Source organism: Schistocerca serialis, chromosome 2 (genome assembly GCF_023864345.2).
Source record: "Schistocerca serialis cubense isolate TAMUIC-IGC-003099 chromosome 2, iqSchSeri2.2, whole genome shotgun sequence".
Lineage (NCBI taxonomy): Eukaryota > Metazoa > Arthropoda > Insecta > Orthoptera > Acrididae > Schistocerca > Schistocerca serialis.
Window position 1 is genome coordinate 1,053,770,867 of NC_064639.1, and position 15,849 is coordinate 1,053,786,715.

Consider the following 15,849-nt stretch of genomic DNA (forward strand, 5'->3'; position numbering starts at 1 on the left):
CAACACCATTTTACGTAGCTAAATCTTAGCGAATAGTATTTTTCATACTAGAATGGTTGATGTAAATATGACTCCGTGCTGCAGTTGTTCCTCTCCTTTCTCGACAATTTTCGGTGCGAAGTGTTCAGTTGCTTTCGTAAAACGTGAGCGTGTAGTAAGAAATTATTACAGAGATGGAGAAGTTACAAAGAAGTCTGTATAAATCTTTCTAGCCTCCCCATGACTATAGACTAGGTTTCCGACCGTTCATTAACAGAGTGAAGTGTTGCAGCTATTCACAGTTGACTTGTACATGGGAGAACCATCCTGAGATAAGTTTTGTAGTTTCCCTTACGGAATATGCCGACATGATTCCTTGTAAATGACAACAAATATTACATTCTGTATCCTAAGCACATTATTATGTGGAATAGCAACGATATGATGTAGTTTTGTAATAGTAATGTTTTTTTTACGTAACTAACCAGGTTTTTCGACTAAATTGGTTTCCTTTGGGAATAAAGTAATTGAGTCGGTAAAAATGTTTTTTCTTATGGTTCAAATGGCTCTGAGCACTATGGGACTTAATTTCTGAGGTCATCAGTCCCCTAGAACTTAGAACTAATTAAACCTAACTAACCTAAGGACATCACACACATCCATGTCCGAGGCAAGATTCGAACCTGTGTCCGCAGCGGTCGCGCGGTTCCAGACTGTAGCGCCTAGAACCGCTCGGCCACTCCGGCCGGCTTTTCCTTATGGTTTTACATAAATTACTTGTCTAAAACAAGTGAAGTTTTGCTGAAATTCAGCAAACACAAACAGAGCCTACAGGGGACGGGACTACAGGTAATTAACGCACAGGTGTCCGCACTCAGTGATCTAGCGGTCAACGTCGCTGGGCTCCAGATCGCGGGGTCCCGGGTTCGATTCTCGGCCGGGAATAAAGATAAAGCTCCACGGGTGACGCATTACTTGATCTGACAAGTTTCGCTCGACATTTGAGCGCCTGCTCAGATATTTATTGCCCCGGCAGCAACACCGCTCGACACCATCGACACAGCGTGGTATGAGTTAGATCTGCAAGCGTTTTATCTGTACATTAATTACATTTATGACTGACACGTTTATGGCATTTGTTAGTGTGGGAAGTGGCTTTATCGAAAATAGGAAAAAAAAAAGTATTCGTCAATGAGTTTAAAATGCTGCGACACATGAACCTGTGTGTCTCAGTAAACGAAGTGGAAACGCCATTTGACGAAGAAAATTTAATTGAACTCTCTCTCTCTCTCTCTTTCTTAATATAGGTGCGACGGAACAGTTTTCTGCGTAGCTAATTGTTCAAACACCAAACAATAAATGATTTTCCACTAAGAAAGCATCCAAAAATTATAGAGTCTGTTTGCTTTTGACTTACAGCCTCAAGTAATTGCGAATGAAGATATTCTCTCTTACCTGTACTACATGAATCTAGACTTCAAAAAATAATTAAGGAAATGCTTTCTTCAGCGCTTAGATCAGAGCGAGACATCACTATACAATCTTCTCTTATTGCAAATGGAAAGCCCCTCGCTATCGTATGTTACACCATGTATCTTGCTAATATACCAGTTCATTACACATGGTACTCAAATGGTTTGCGATTGCATAATGTAATTTAGTTAACGGATAGAGCCACCTCACTTTTCCACAAAGTCGTGTATAGAATGGCGTTATGGCCTACCTTGCATAAAGACAGTGAATCATGTAACTTGGCTTAGACGAAATACTTTCGAGAAAATGTTATAACTACGTATGTATAACGTCTGGGAGAGGAATGAAACAGGTTTACAAAGCCTACGGGTACTCAAAGTATGAATACAAATAAGACTCACATACAGTAATCGGAATCATACCTTCTCAATATACAACTTCTAACAAGGCAATAACACTCTTATAATCCAGGAGAGGATTATAACTTTGAATCTACAGCATGACCGAATGAAAAGATAATACTAGATACTATAATCAGCTTCCATTTAACGAAAGGTGAGCAACTTACGAGCTTCCGTTTCACTGCGCTGGAGGACATCACTGCAAGGGTGAACACGGAAGCGATCGCTGGTTAACTGCCGATATTTAGACTGCGCTTCTGAAACAACTTTACGTTCGCCTAGTAGACACCGCAGCAAATAAAGAGATTTCACCCATTTGCTACATCTTTGTAGAACTCCGAACCAGCTCGCGTAGACATCAGACCTCCAGAGCAGAACAGAAGCACAGGCTAGAATGGCGAATGCATTCGAACTACAGCACCTCTGAGTCCCAAAAAATCGCGGGAGTTTCTCGTTGGTTAGTAGTCCAAACCGACCTCCAAAGATACGAAATGTATCATTGGCGACACAGAGAGATTGTTCAAGAGCTTATTTCTACTAATCGAAGCTGAAAATGGCAAGCACGTAAAGCATTGCAAAGACAACTGGCATCGAAGAGAATCAATAATGCTAGCACAAAAATGAAATTGCAGATGAACGGGCACCCTTCTCTGCATTCCAACTGAGGCGACCGGCCGCTGTGGACGAGCGATTCTAGGCGCTTCAGTCCGGAACCGCGCTGCTGCTACGGTCGCAGGTTCGAATCCTGCCTCGGGCGTGGATGTGTTTGATGTCCCATAGTGCTTACAGCCATTTTTGAACAACTGAGGTGGGATGGTGTGGTTATTTAAGCGGATTTTACGCTCTGAAGAAACATTCTTTTTTAGGCTATCTTCACTGCCCAGCAGCTGTAAGGCGTATGTCATACTGACGGTTGAGAACAATTTAGATATTCGTACAGCTAACTGATAACGGCTTCCGGGCTGCTATTCTAAAGTATCTCGTGTCGAATGATAGGACATTAAGTTAGTACTATTGTACTATTGTAAGATTCTATTCCCGTACAATCTTGCCACGTTGAACAAATAATTGGCACCGAGAGACGAACTTAACTTGAATGTATCTAATTTACCTAATTTCGCTAGTGATGGCGGATAAAGAATCAGGCATCTGCTGCATAGATGATGTTTTATCTCCAGTATTATTTAACGATTTGTAGCTGTTTTAGAGCAGCTTCCAGAATATGGATAGTTACTTAATAATTTATATGTATGTAGTGATGTAATTACTTGAGAGCACAGTTCAGTGGAGGAGAAAGGAAAAGGCTGTAAAATACGCGGCTGATCAAGCAGTGCTTAACAAGATCAGAAGAGTTACAACAGATGTTGAAGAGTGCTTCAAGAAGGGGAATGAAGTCTGGATTGAAGATATAGGAAAGACAAAAGTGATGAAAATAAGACAGAAGAGAGCACTAGTTAATATGTTATTAGCGGGAAAAAAGGTAGAAAGTCCGTTGCGTGCCAGGGACATTTAAGGACATTGAACGAAAACTATAAATAAAGTGGGGAGTGTGTCTATGGGGAAAAGAGTAATTTAAAAGGTGAGAAGTTGCTAACAGCTAGCAGAATTTCGATAGAGGTGAGAGAAATATTAGCTAAATATTCTGCTACAGTGTAGCGTTATACAGCAGTGACTCATGGGCAGTTTGAAGAAAAAAGAAGAAACATATTTAGAAAGTTCTGAAATGTGGCTACGGAGAAGAATTCTTAAGGCGAAGTGGACTCACAGACTTAAGAATGAAGAAGTAATAAAAATTTGGGATGAAAGAGTATTGGAAGTGATCAGAAAGAGAAAAAAACTCTTGGTTGGGACATATGCTGCGTAGGAATTGTCTGCAACGAAGTATTGTAGAGGGAAAAGTGGAAAGAATGAGAAGAGGAGGTAGATAGAGAATTGGAGTGATGGACGACATTAGGAATGGAAGAACAGACAGACAAACTAAGCAAGATGCTCAGAACAGGAGATGACAGAGAGCTTGCATTTGAAAGGAGTCATAAGATAGATACACCGAAGAAGAAGAAGAAGAAGAAGAAGAAGAAGAAGAGGAGGAGGAGGAGGAGGAGGAGGAGGAGGAGGAGGTGGAGGAGGAGGAGGAGGTGGCCATGTAGCATTGTCTCTAAAAATGATTTTGAAAGGGAAAATAGTCCATAGTTAAAAAAAAAATTGTTTTCTGGAAAAGTATTTCGCCGTTCGAAAAATTATGTTTGGCAGAAATTCATCACAACTTTCTACTACTGGTTGTGAGCGTTATGTCGCTGGGTCAAGTAGAAACGGGGTCAAGGAGTGCTTTACAGCTTGTGGAACGAACTGAAAGTAAAGTGCCCAGGGTCAAGTCCCGGTAAGCTTAGTTTTAACGTCAGGACAGCCCATTAACAGAAAATTGGCACTTTAGTCCGAAACTAATTTTTTTGTTTGAGAGGGACGAACGTTGTAGTTATCAAGCGTACGAACTCAAAGCACTCAGGATGTACTGGGTCGTTATAATTAAAGTGCAGCCACTCACGGAGGCCCAGTGTGGGATCTAATTATGGTATGACAGCGAAACTTGGCACATACGCTGATGCGTTGATGCGGAACCGATTTACGCTGAAACAAAAAATTAGTTCCAGTTTCGGCCAACAGCTGCAAATCTGACGGTGTACGCTGTTTGTGTGACGGTACGACGTCCAAACTATCATATGACAGGCCATAACGTGAGTGAACAGTATGGCTATCGAGAAGAGAGACTGTGCACTATTGGCGAAACTGTTTTTTTTTAGACGGTAGCAATTACAGTGCTGCGTTGAGAGAAACGTCTAACACCCAAACCTCCAGATGTCAGACACTCAGATCGGTACCAAACGCTGTGTGTCGATAGAGTATCAACCAAAGTACCGATTTAGCTCGTGCCGTCTGCTGTCGCCCACTAGAAGATGCGTAAACGGTAATTAAAAGTAACACCAGAACTACGGAGTATAGGAAAAGCGTAATTGTGAGCTACTAATGTGGTGAGTTGGTAGAGCGTCAGGTCATCGTGTTGAGGGTCCCCAGTTCGAAACCCGCTAATTGTGATTCTTTTTAACAGCTTACGCGTGAAACTGTAACATGGGAGAACATTTTTCTGACGTGTAAAAGGACGTTTCGGAGTCAGCAATGTTCTTTTGGCAGTCTGCTTTCGCTTCGTTATTTGAAAGTAGCAAACCTATAGTGTAAATTTGTATACAGAACACAATAGCTATCTATACAAATGTACTCTATAAGTTTGCTGCTTTCAACTAACGGTGCGAAAACAGACTGCCAAAAGAACACTGCTACAAACTCAAACTCCGAAACGTTCTTCTACATGTCAGAAAAATGTTCTCCCATATGACAAACTCACGCGTAAACTGTATAAAACAAAAAACAAAAAAAACAGTGGATTTCGAACTCGAGACCATCAGTACGATGATCTGATGCTCTAGTAACTCACCTACCAGAGATCTTCAGAGTTACGCTTTTCCTATACTCCGCACTTCTGATGTTACTTTTAATTACCGTTTACGCATCTTCTACTCGACGATAGCAGACGGCACGTACTAAATTGGTGTTTTGGTTGATACTCTATCGACACACAACGTTTGGTACCTATCTGAGTGTCTGACATCTGGAGGTTTGGGTGTAAGGAGCGATCCGATGTCGTTAAATGCCTTAGATGGGGTTATAATGGAATTGGGAAACACGGGTGAGCTTGGTGTGACACCTGGAAGAGGAAGCCATCCTGTCTCGCAGAACGTTATGGACGAGGCTGCTGTTGCTCTGACCGACGATACAACACGTGCCCCAGATAGTGCTAGTGCTGGTGCAGTGTCAAGAGAATTGTCCGTGCCGTGGTCAACAGCACGGGAACTTTTGTGGTCTACCGTACACTGGTAACAGTGCAAGATCCAAAAGGTGCAGCAACTGAAACATCATGCTACACAGCAACGTTCTGTATTTGCTCTTCGGTTTTCTGGCACGGATCGAACTTGATCATACGTCGCCGGGCAGTATCCTGCAGAGAGACAAAGGAACGTTTTACACTACAGGGTGCGGTGTATACAAAGAACTGCCGAATTAAGCAGCATGTTGTGCAAGAAGAGCCACTGCACTCGCCGTATGTAACTCTGTGGTGTGGATTCACGAGCACCTTCATTCTCGGTCCTATTTTAATAAGAGAATACACGCGGACTACCTGGCAGGTATACCGTACGATCTGAACGTTATCGGGACCTCCTTATACAGCACGTGATTCCTGGTTGGCAAGAGTGCCATCTATGTGGAAACCAGTGTTTTCATGCAAGATGGGGCAACGCCTCGCATAATAAGATCTGCTTAAATCAACCTTCCAAGAATGTGTTATCTGCAGAGGTTCTTCGTGATGAAAGATCACCTGATATGAATCCTAGTGACTTTCTGCTTTGGGGTATGTGAAAGAACACGTTTGCCAGGGACACGTTCGGTCTCTACCTGCTCTGAAGGCCAGGATACAGGAATATGTTGCTCAGATTGCACCGAAACTACTGCGAGCAACTGTTGATCACATCCTTTAAGAATGTAGCGTCTCGTCGGTCTCCGTTGCTCATAGCGAGCAAATTGTGTAAGCGGCGGTTAATAATGAAATCAACCTTAAACATTTATGCCTATTTCTGACCTCTTCTGATCACGTCCCCTCCCTAATCCATTGCCGGCCGCGGTGGTCTTGCGGTTCTAGGCGCTGCAGTCCGGAACCGGGGGACTGCTACGGTCGCAGGTTCGAATCCTGCCTCGGGCATGGATGTGTGTGATGTCCTTAGGTTAGTTAGGTTTCAGTAGTTCTAAGTTCTAGGGGACTGATGACCTAAGATGTTAAGTCCCATAGTGCTCAGAGCCATTTGAACCATTTTTTGAACCTAATCCATTACACATTGAAAGATTTCTATATGTCTTTCTTGCATTCACAGTGCCAGATTTGCATCTGGTGGCCAAAATTTGAACATTTTTTTCCAGCATAAATCGGTTCCCTACTAACGCATTAGTATATCTGCCACGTTTTTCTGCCATTCGATAGTAACAGCCCACGCTGGACCCCTGTGAGTAACTGCACTAATTATAACTACCCGGTTGTTGTGGTGTGCAGATACACAGGGTGGTCCATCTGAAGTTTCGGACGATATTATCTCGAAAACTATACATCGGGTAAAGATAGTGGGTAAGACAAGTTCGTAAGCTCAGAGGGGGACATCAAACGATACTACACGTGAACTCCCTGGGTGGGGCAGAGGGCTACTTTTAAATCTTAACTAGAAACACCCATTTTTTATTGCAGATTCAGATTCTGCATAAAAAAGTAATCAAGTTTTGTCTGAAACATTTTTTTAAACCACCAAAGATGGCACTGAAACCGAGAAAAATTAAAATTGGGGAAGAACTCTGATTTATTTAGAATTATCCGAGAAAGACGGATCAAATAGATAAAAAATGTGCACCAATTCTTTCATTACGCCGAATTAAGCTATTTTTGTACAAAATGTACTGTATCGTACTTTTAGCGTTACCCAGGAACAACGACATTGACATAGTCTAATGATGTTGCCATGAGGTGTTTCATTCGTGTGAGTCCCCTTGCCTCTCACAATTTGGGGTGCGTAATTAATGAAATTAACCACGAAGAAATTGTTCAAAGCTATCCCCATTTGCTTCAATACATAAAGTCAATCGTCTGCGAAAGTTGTCCACAGTTTTGAGCAGCATGTCCCGGTTGCAACCACATTCGTTGCCTAGTTTCTAAGTCAACATCTTCCATTAGCTCTCACAAATAATCGCAGAGAAGTTGTAAATAAGATTCCCCAGTAACATTTTCGTCAAAAAAAAAATACGGTCCTGTCAAGCAACAGTTTAAACTGCCACACCAGACCATTAACGACCATTTGTGTTGACTGTCAACGTGTCTGTGCCAGTGTGGATTGGCAGGGGACCAATAATGACTATTTAATTCGCCATTGTTTTTGAATGTGGCTTCATTGGTGAACATAACATATCTAAAAAAAATCATTGTCACCTCTTATTATTTCCAAGGCCCATTGGCAGAAATGCACGTGTATTTGCATATCTTTTGGCGTTAACGCCTATGTCACTGTGATACGATACGCATAATATTTATGTGGTTTCAAAATCCTGAAAATAGTTGATTTGGGTATTCCATCTTGTCTCTGAATCGCACGACTACTAATTTCGGGATCCAGCCGAACACAGGCGAGAACGGTAAGGGTACGAGCATAATTTTCATTGTATTCGCGATGACGAGGTGGACGGTGCATGTATCCATTTCGAGCTCGTTGAGTGCAATTTCGAATAATGTGACCGCTTGGATGTCGACTGTTTGGGAAACGATCCGCATACAACTGCGCAGCTGCAGCGTAATTGTTATGGCATTCACCTAAAATTAAGATCATATCAACAATCTCTGTAGGAGGATAGTGAGCCACGTTTCGCTAAACAATAATATACTTTCGTCAGTTGATGTTTACAGTTCACAATCTGAAAGTGAAGTGACGTCTGATCGCATTGCACCGACCTTTATACTGAGCCATAGTTCGCAGTTTGGTCACGGCAGCGCCACATTCGGGTGAGTAATGCAATTGTGAAGAATTCCCTAACGAGATTTTAATACTATTCCGCCTCCCTCCATCAAAAACTGTGGCAGGTAGGATACATTTTGTTAAAAAAAAAGCTTAATTTGGCGTAATAAAAGAATTGGTACACATTTTGTATCGATCTGGTGCGTCCTTCTCGGATCATTCTAGATAATCGGAGTTCTTCCCCAATTTAAATTTTTCTCGATTTCAGCGAAATCTGTCAATGGTTTAAAAAAAATGGTTCGGACAAAACTTGATTACTTTTTTTGTGGAGAATCCGAATCTGCAATAAAAAATGGTTTCCTTTTAAGATTTAAAAGTAGCACCCCTCCCCACCAAAGGGGGGAACGGGCTGGGAGTCACGTGTAGTATCATTTGATGTCCACCTGTGAGCTCACGAACTTGTCTTACCCACTATTTATACCCGATGTGTAGTTTTCGAGATGATCTCATCCGAAACTTCAGATGGACCACCCTGTAGGACAGGTCAAAGACAGAAGCAACAAGGGCGGGGCCAACGTCGCATCTTTGTAGCAGGCTTGTGAAGAGGCAAGACCTATTACAAGGTGGTCAGAAGATACGAGGCAAAGCGAGTGTCCTTTGATCTAGACATGAAAGCCTTTATTATTATTTTCTGTCAAAAGCGTCCCTGGTTCCTTTTTCCAGCGCGGCTGCGCTCGATCGGTAGGCGTTCTGCCTGTGAAGGAGTGGTGCGCGGCGACGTGTGCGGACTGCGGACTTAGTTCGGGCTGATGAAGCGTCTTTCTGACAGAGCAACACCTGCTCCGCACAAAGGAACATCTCCGCGCGTGCCTCCCGCCGAGTGGATTGATTAACCTGATAGAACACACACGTCTGTTCGCTGACTGAGAAGTTCCCTGACGTCTACTATCACTGTAAGGGAGATCTTGTTTGACTTGTGGCTAAAAAAAAGGACGTAATTTTCGAAACATTGAGTGAGAATTTAACGCTGATCCATCCGAAGACACCTGTTATACAGGAACCCATTGATCGTGACCGGGCCAAATATCTCACGAAATAAGCGTCAAGCGAAAAAACTACAAAGAACGAAACTTGTATAGCTTGAAGGGGGAAACAAGATGTCGCTATCGTTGGCCCGCTAGATGGCGCTGCTGCCATAGGTCAAACGGATTTAAACTGAGTTTTTAAAAAAATAGGAACCCCCATTTTTATTACTTATTCGTGTAGTACTTAAAGAAATATGAATGTTTTAGTGGAGGAAAACGGTAATCATCTAACAGAACTGAAAAAAAACTATTGAGGCAGTTAATGAAACTGCTTAGAAGCCGTAAACTATTGAGTGTTTCTATTTGTTACCGTTGAATCTCGGATCTGGGAAGCCACCAGATTTATGACAGATTGCGCACTTTGAAACCACAGTTGTCTTTCAGGAATAAAAAGATTAGGTAATGTGATAAGATATTCTGCAGCTGCACAAAGCGCCGTCGCCGAATCCTTATTCGTACAGTCGTTGCTTCACTGTTTCATTTTCTCTCCTAAAACAAAGTGGTTGACTGCATACCTTTCTTGTAAATTTCCGTCCTAGTAAAATACTTGGCAGAATTGCGATCTTAGTCCTGCGTTTGGCTGGAGGAACTCACGTTCGTTCACGTGTTTTCTGCAATTTCTTTTGACATTAAGTGTTCAATAACGTATGTTGGACAAGATACGCACAAGCCTTTGTGAGATTTTTGTAATAAGAGGACGTTTCAGTTGTAGTAAGAGGATACTCCACCGTTTCCGGTAGACAAGTTACGGGTGATCTTGCAGACATTAGCATTTGCTGTTGTGCGTCTTGGAAATGAGGTAATTTACTTCTGAGAATCCTGAGTTTTTTTTCTGCGTATACTAACCACAAATGACGACAGCTACTTAGGAAAACGGTGTAGTATCTTCAGTCACATTTTGAGGAAACAAAGGCATTATGTAACGGTAGCTGGGTGTTATAGCATTTTAGACTAAAAGTATACACGATTAAATGCTTTTTAGCCATTTAGCTCTTCACGACATTCATATTCGTCCTGTAACGTGTAAATTCTATAGTTCTTATAAATAACTCTGAAGCAATATGGCTGTGCGACGTTTGGTTTCAGAGAAGCTGATTGCTTCCGTGTCTTCAAACAGCCATACTTCTCTGACCGGAACATTGTAAAAATGCTTCTTTGTGCCAAAAGACGAACGACATCTTTGTCGTTTCTAATTTGTAGCATTTAGAAACAACACCAAGATCCATCTAACGTGATTCAGGCAGATGAATTCTTGACATGCAGTTCAATTGTTGATCTCAGTGCTACAGGCTTATGGAGCGTCTTGTTTAAAGCAATGTAATGTTATCGGAAAGAAATTAGATACACCATCTACAGGAATTAATTAAAATACAATGTAATGATTTCAATTTTAGTCCCTGACTTAAAAGCACTCAGTCTTCAGGCCACAAGTGGCCCATCGGGACCATCCGACCGCCGTGTCATCCTCAGCGGAGGATGCGGATAGGAGGGGCGTGTGGTCAGCACACCGCTCTCCCCGTCATTATGATGGTTTTCTTTGACCGGAGCCGCTACTATTCGGTCGAGTAGCTCCTCAATTGGCATCACGAGGCTGGGTGCACCCCGAAAAACGGCAACAGCGCATGGCGGCCCGGATGGTCACCCATCCAAGTGCCGCCCACGCCCGACAGCGCTTAACTTCGGTGATCTGACGGGAACCGGTTTATCAACTGTGGCAAGGCCGTTGCCGTTCCCTGACTTAAGACCATGGTAAAATTTTAAGATGTATTTAAGAACACAGTTGTGGATTAATTTTAGATAACAAGGTTGGAGATAAAACAGCGATCTACGCTGAGGAGTCAAGTCATGGGATCCTCCTATGTCGTGTCGGACCTCCTTTCGCCCGGCGCAGTGTAGTGCAGCAACTCCACGTGGCGTAGACTCAAAAAGTGGTTGGACGTCCCCTACAGAAATACAGGGTTATTACAAATGATTGAAGCGATTTCACAGCTCTACAATAACTTTATTATTTGAGATATTTTCACAATGCCTTGCACACACATACAAAAACTCAGTTTTTTTAGGCATTCACAAATGTTCGATATGTGCCCCTTTAGTGATTCGGCAGACATCAAGCCGATAATCAAGTTCCACCCACACTCGGCGCAGCATGTCGCCATCAATGAGTTCGAAAGCATCGTTGATGCGAGCTCGCAGTTCTGGCACGTTCCTTGGTAGAGGAGGTTTAAACATTGAATCTTTCACATAACCCCACAGAAAGAAATCGCATGGGGTTAAGTCGGAAGAGCGTGGAGGCCATGACATGAATTGCTGATCATGATCTCCACCACGACCGATCCATCGGTTTTCCAATCTCCTGTTTAAGAAATGCCGAACATCATGATGGAAGCGCGGTGGAGCACCATCCTGTTGAAAGATGAAGTCGGCGCTGTCGGTCTCCAGTAGTGGCATGAGCCAATTTTCCAGCATGTCCAGATACACGTGTTCTGTAACGTTTTTTTCGCAGAAGAAAAAGGGGCCGTAAACGTTAAACCGTTAGATTGCACAAAACACGTTAACTTTTGGTGAATTGCGAATTTGCTGCACGAATGCGTGAGGATTCTCTACCGCCCAGATTCGCACATTGTGTCTGTTCACTTCACCACTAAGAAAAAATGTTGCTTCATCACTGAAAACAAGTTTCGCACTGAACGCATCCTCTTCCATGAGCTGTTGCAACCGCACCGAAAATTCAAAGCGTTTGACTTTGTCATCGGGTGTCAGGGCTTCTAGCAATTGTAAACGGTAAGGCTTCTGCTTTAGCCTTTTCCGTAAGATTTTCCAAACCGTCGGCTGTGGTACGTTTAGCTCCCTGCTTGCTTTATTCGTCGACTTCCGCGGGCTACGCGTGAAACTTGCCCGCACGCGTTGAACCGTTTCTTCGCTCACTGCAGGCCGACCCGTTGATTTCCCCTTACAGAGGCATCCAGAAGCTTTAAACTGCGCATACCATCGCCGAATGGAGTTAGCAGTTGGTGGATCTTTGTTGAACTTCGTCCTAAAGCGTCGTTGCACTGTTATGACTGACTGATGTGAGTGCATTTCAAGCACGACATACGCTTTCTCGGCTCCTGTCGCCATTTGGTCTCACTGCGCTCTCGAGCGCTCTGGCGGCAGAAACCTGAAGTGTGGCTTCAGTCGAACAAAACTTTATGAGTTTTTCTACGTATCTGTAGTGTGTCGTGACCATATGTCAATGAATGGAGGTACAGTGAATTTATGAAATCGCTTCAATCATTTGTAATAGCCCTGTATTGAGCCATCCTGCCTCTACAGCCGTCTGTTACTGCGAAAGTGTTGCCGGTGCAGGATTTTGTGCACGAACTAACAGCTCGATTACGTCTCGCGATCTGAGTGACCAAATCACTTGCTCTAATTGTTTGGAATGTTCTTCAAACCAGTCGCAAGTAATTGTCGGCAAGTGACATGGCGCATTGTCATCCGTAAAAATTGGGAACCTGAAGTCCACGAATGGCTGCAAATGGCCTCCGAGCAGCCGAATATAGCCATACCCATCCAATGACCGGTCCGCTAGACCATAGAACTCGGTCCGTTTAATGTAAACAGAGCCCACACCATTATGGAGGCACCACCAGCTTGCACAGTGCCTTGTGGACAACCTGGGTCCGTGGCTTCGTGGAGTGTGCACCACACTCGAACCCTACAAACAGCTCTTACCATCTGAAATCAGGACTCATGTGACCAGGCCACGGTTGCCCAGTCTTCTAGGCTTCAAGCGATTTGGTCACAAGCCCAGGAGAGATGCTGCAGGCGATATCGTGCTGTTAGCAAAGGCTCCCGTCCTCGGTCGTCTGCTGCCAAAGCCCATTAAGGGGCTCCGGAAAGGCTCAAAATCATGAAAAGTTCAATTTTTACTTTTTTGCGTTTTCTGAATCTGCAGACTATTACCTTTCAATAGATATATAATTTATTCAATTCCGAAGACTACAACTATTTTTAAATTTTTTTTGAAATGTGTTCTACATGGGCGTGACCCACTGTGGCGCTGTTAAACTGCTGTCAGATGGTGTTATTATTAACGTCCGTGTTCATCAGGTACATTTTAGTGATGTGAGATAAAGTATGTGTTGTGGCTAACCTGTGATGGTTCAATATATATCGCTGGTGTGATTGTCGATTGTTTCATGTTTATTTACTCTGTCGTTATCTCGAAAATATTGGTAATTAATTCTGTTTCTTGAGTCTGTTTTTTGTTGAAGTATAATAATGAGTAAAAGTAAAGTTATTAGAAATCCTCTGAAGGCTTTTAAGAAAAGGAGAAATGTTGGAAAGCCAAAGGCATGTGTTATTACTGTAAACAATAAAGACGATAACCAAGTGAGTGAACCTAACCTCTCAAGTACACCTGCCCATAGCAGTCAAAGTGGGAAAGAAAATACTTCACAGAAGAAGCTTGGTTCAATGAGTGAATACTATGAATGTTTTATGGGCGAATCGGATGTGAATGAAATATTTGATATGTCGGTTCTCAAAGGAATTTTTTCAAACTGTGTAAGATGTATTCATTGTAGTGAAGTTGGTCTGGAACTCTCCATAATAAAGCACGTAGGACTTGCTAGTGAAATACAACTGAAATGTGATAAGTGTTCATACATGACCACCTTTTGGAACAGTGTTGCAGTAACTGCAACTGAAGAAAATGGTAGCAAAATCTACGAACACAACAACGAGCGATGCTTGCTTGAGACAAGGAACGCCTTCGGGCTGCAGACAGGGCTGTAAAGAGTCTAGAAATACAAGCAAGAGTAAACAGGAGGAGGAACAAGAAGAAGCTGGAGGAGGAGTTTGCAGAGGATGAAGATAATCCATCCTATGGACCTAGAATGCACTAAAAAGTTAATCCAATCTTTGTCGCTCGATTCCCAAAACTTTTATTTTCTCATACTAATTACACGTTTTCTAAGGATCTTCCAAACATATTTGTTTCAAACTTTCAGTAAATGTTACACAGTACCTTCTGCATAATTTAACACTGCCTTTTTCCAAAAAACTGTATATTTTTGAATATATAAATAAAAAATTGCAAAAAAATGTTGTGAATTTTCATTACAATTGAAAAAAAAATCATCTTTAATAACTGAACTAAAATTTTGTAAAATCCCTGTGTTAAGTTGTAGCCCATATTCCAATAAATAATCTGTAAAAAGTTCAACTTCCTACCTCAAATACTTTGCGAGGAAAGATGTAATTTATAAGCGTTATTTTAACATTGCAAGTAAAGGGCGTTCCGGAGCCCCTTAACGACAAATTTCGCCACATTGTCCGTTAATCTGATTTTTTATTTCTGCGGTTAATTCACGTAGTGTTGCTTGTCTGTTAGCATTGACTGCGCATGCACTGTTGCTCTCAGTCGTTATGTGAAGTCCGTAGGGCACTGCGTTGTCGGTGGTGAGAGGTAATGACTGAAATTGGGTATTCTCAGCACACTCTTGACGCAGTGGATCAAGGAATACGGAGTTCCCTAACGATTTCCGAAATGGAATGTCCCATGCACCTTGCTCCACTTGCCTTCCGCGTTCAAAGTCTGTTGACTCCGATTGGGGAGCCATAATCACATCGGAAACGATTTCACATAATCACCTGACTACAGATCACAGCTCCGCCAATGCTGTGTCCTTTTATGTCTTGTGTACGCGATACTTCTGCCAGCTGCACTTGTGTATACCGCTATCCCACGACATTGGCCTCCTCTTTGTACTGCAAAGAGCGGCAAATGACCGTGCTATCACGCATCTGTTCTGTGCAAGCCGACTTCAGCCATATGGTGCCGTAGATCTGAAGATGGACATCATGAAGGCCGAAACCGCTCATCATTTTTGCAAGTTATTATTCGCGATCTTCGCCGTTTCAGTAAGTGATGATCGTTGATTAACTACTTTTACAAAATAGCAACAGGATAAAAATTGCCATTTATGAATTAACTGGGAGCTGTAAGACACGAAAAAATATCTGCGCTATTTAATACCTCAAAAAGCTTTACATTAACTAAAATTAACAAAATACTCATTTCCTTACATACGGATTACTTTCCTAGGTTTTAACAGAACAAAGCTTTGAAATACTTGTAAAATTTTCCGGAGGACTTGTACTCGTGTTTAATAATGGTATCCACTACTCAAAAACTATGGCGGAGATCGCGGTGTCGTGTTAGAGGCGCGACTTCTGCGAAGCAGGCTATAAAATTCATTGGCTGGTTTCAGGCAACGGCTGGAAATAACGCCTATAATAATCACCGGTCTTCTCATTAGTGCCAACTAA

General features: G+C 42.5%; 1 protein-coding gene and 1 pseudogene across 1 annotated transcript in view; one reads left to right on the plus strand and one right to left on the minus strand.

The window, feature by feature from the left end:
* The window catches only part of LOC126458504 (alpha-tocopherol transfer protein-like), a 129,060-nt gene that overhangs the window by 57,208 nt on the left and 56,003 nt on the right, over positions 1–15,849 (plus strand). The window lies entirely within an intron of this gene.
* LOC126459553 (5S ribosomal RNA) lies at positions 11,142–11,259 on the minus strand (annotated as a pseudogene).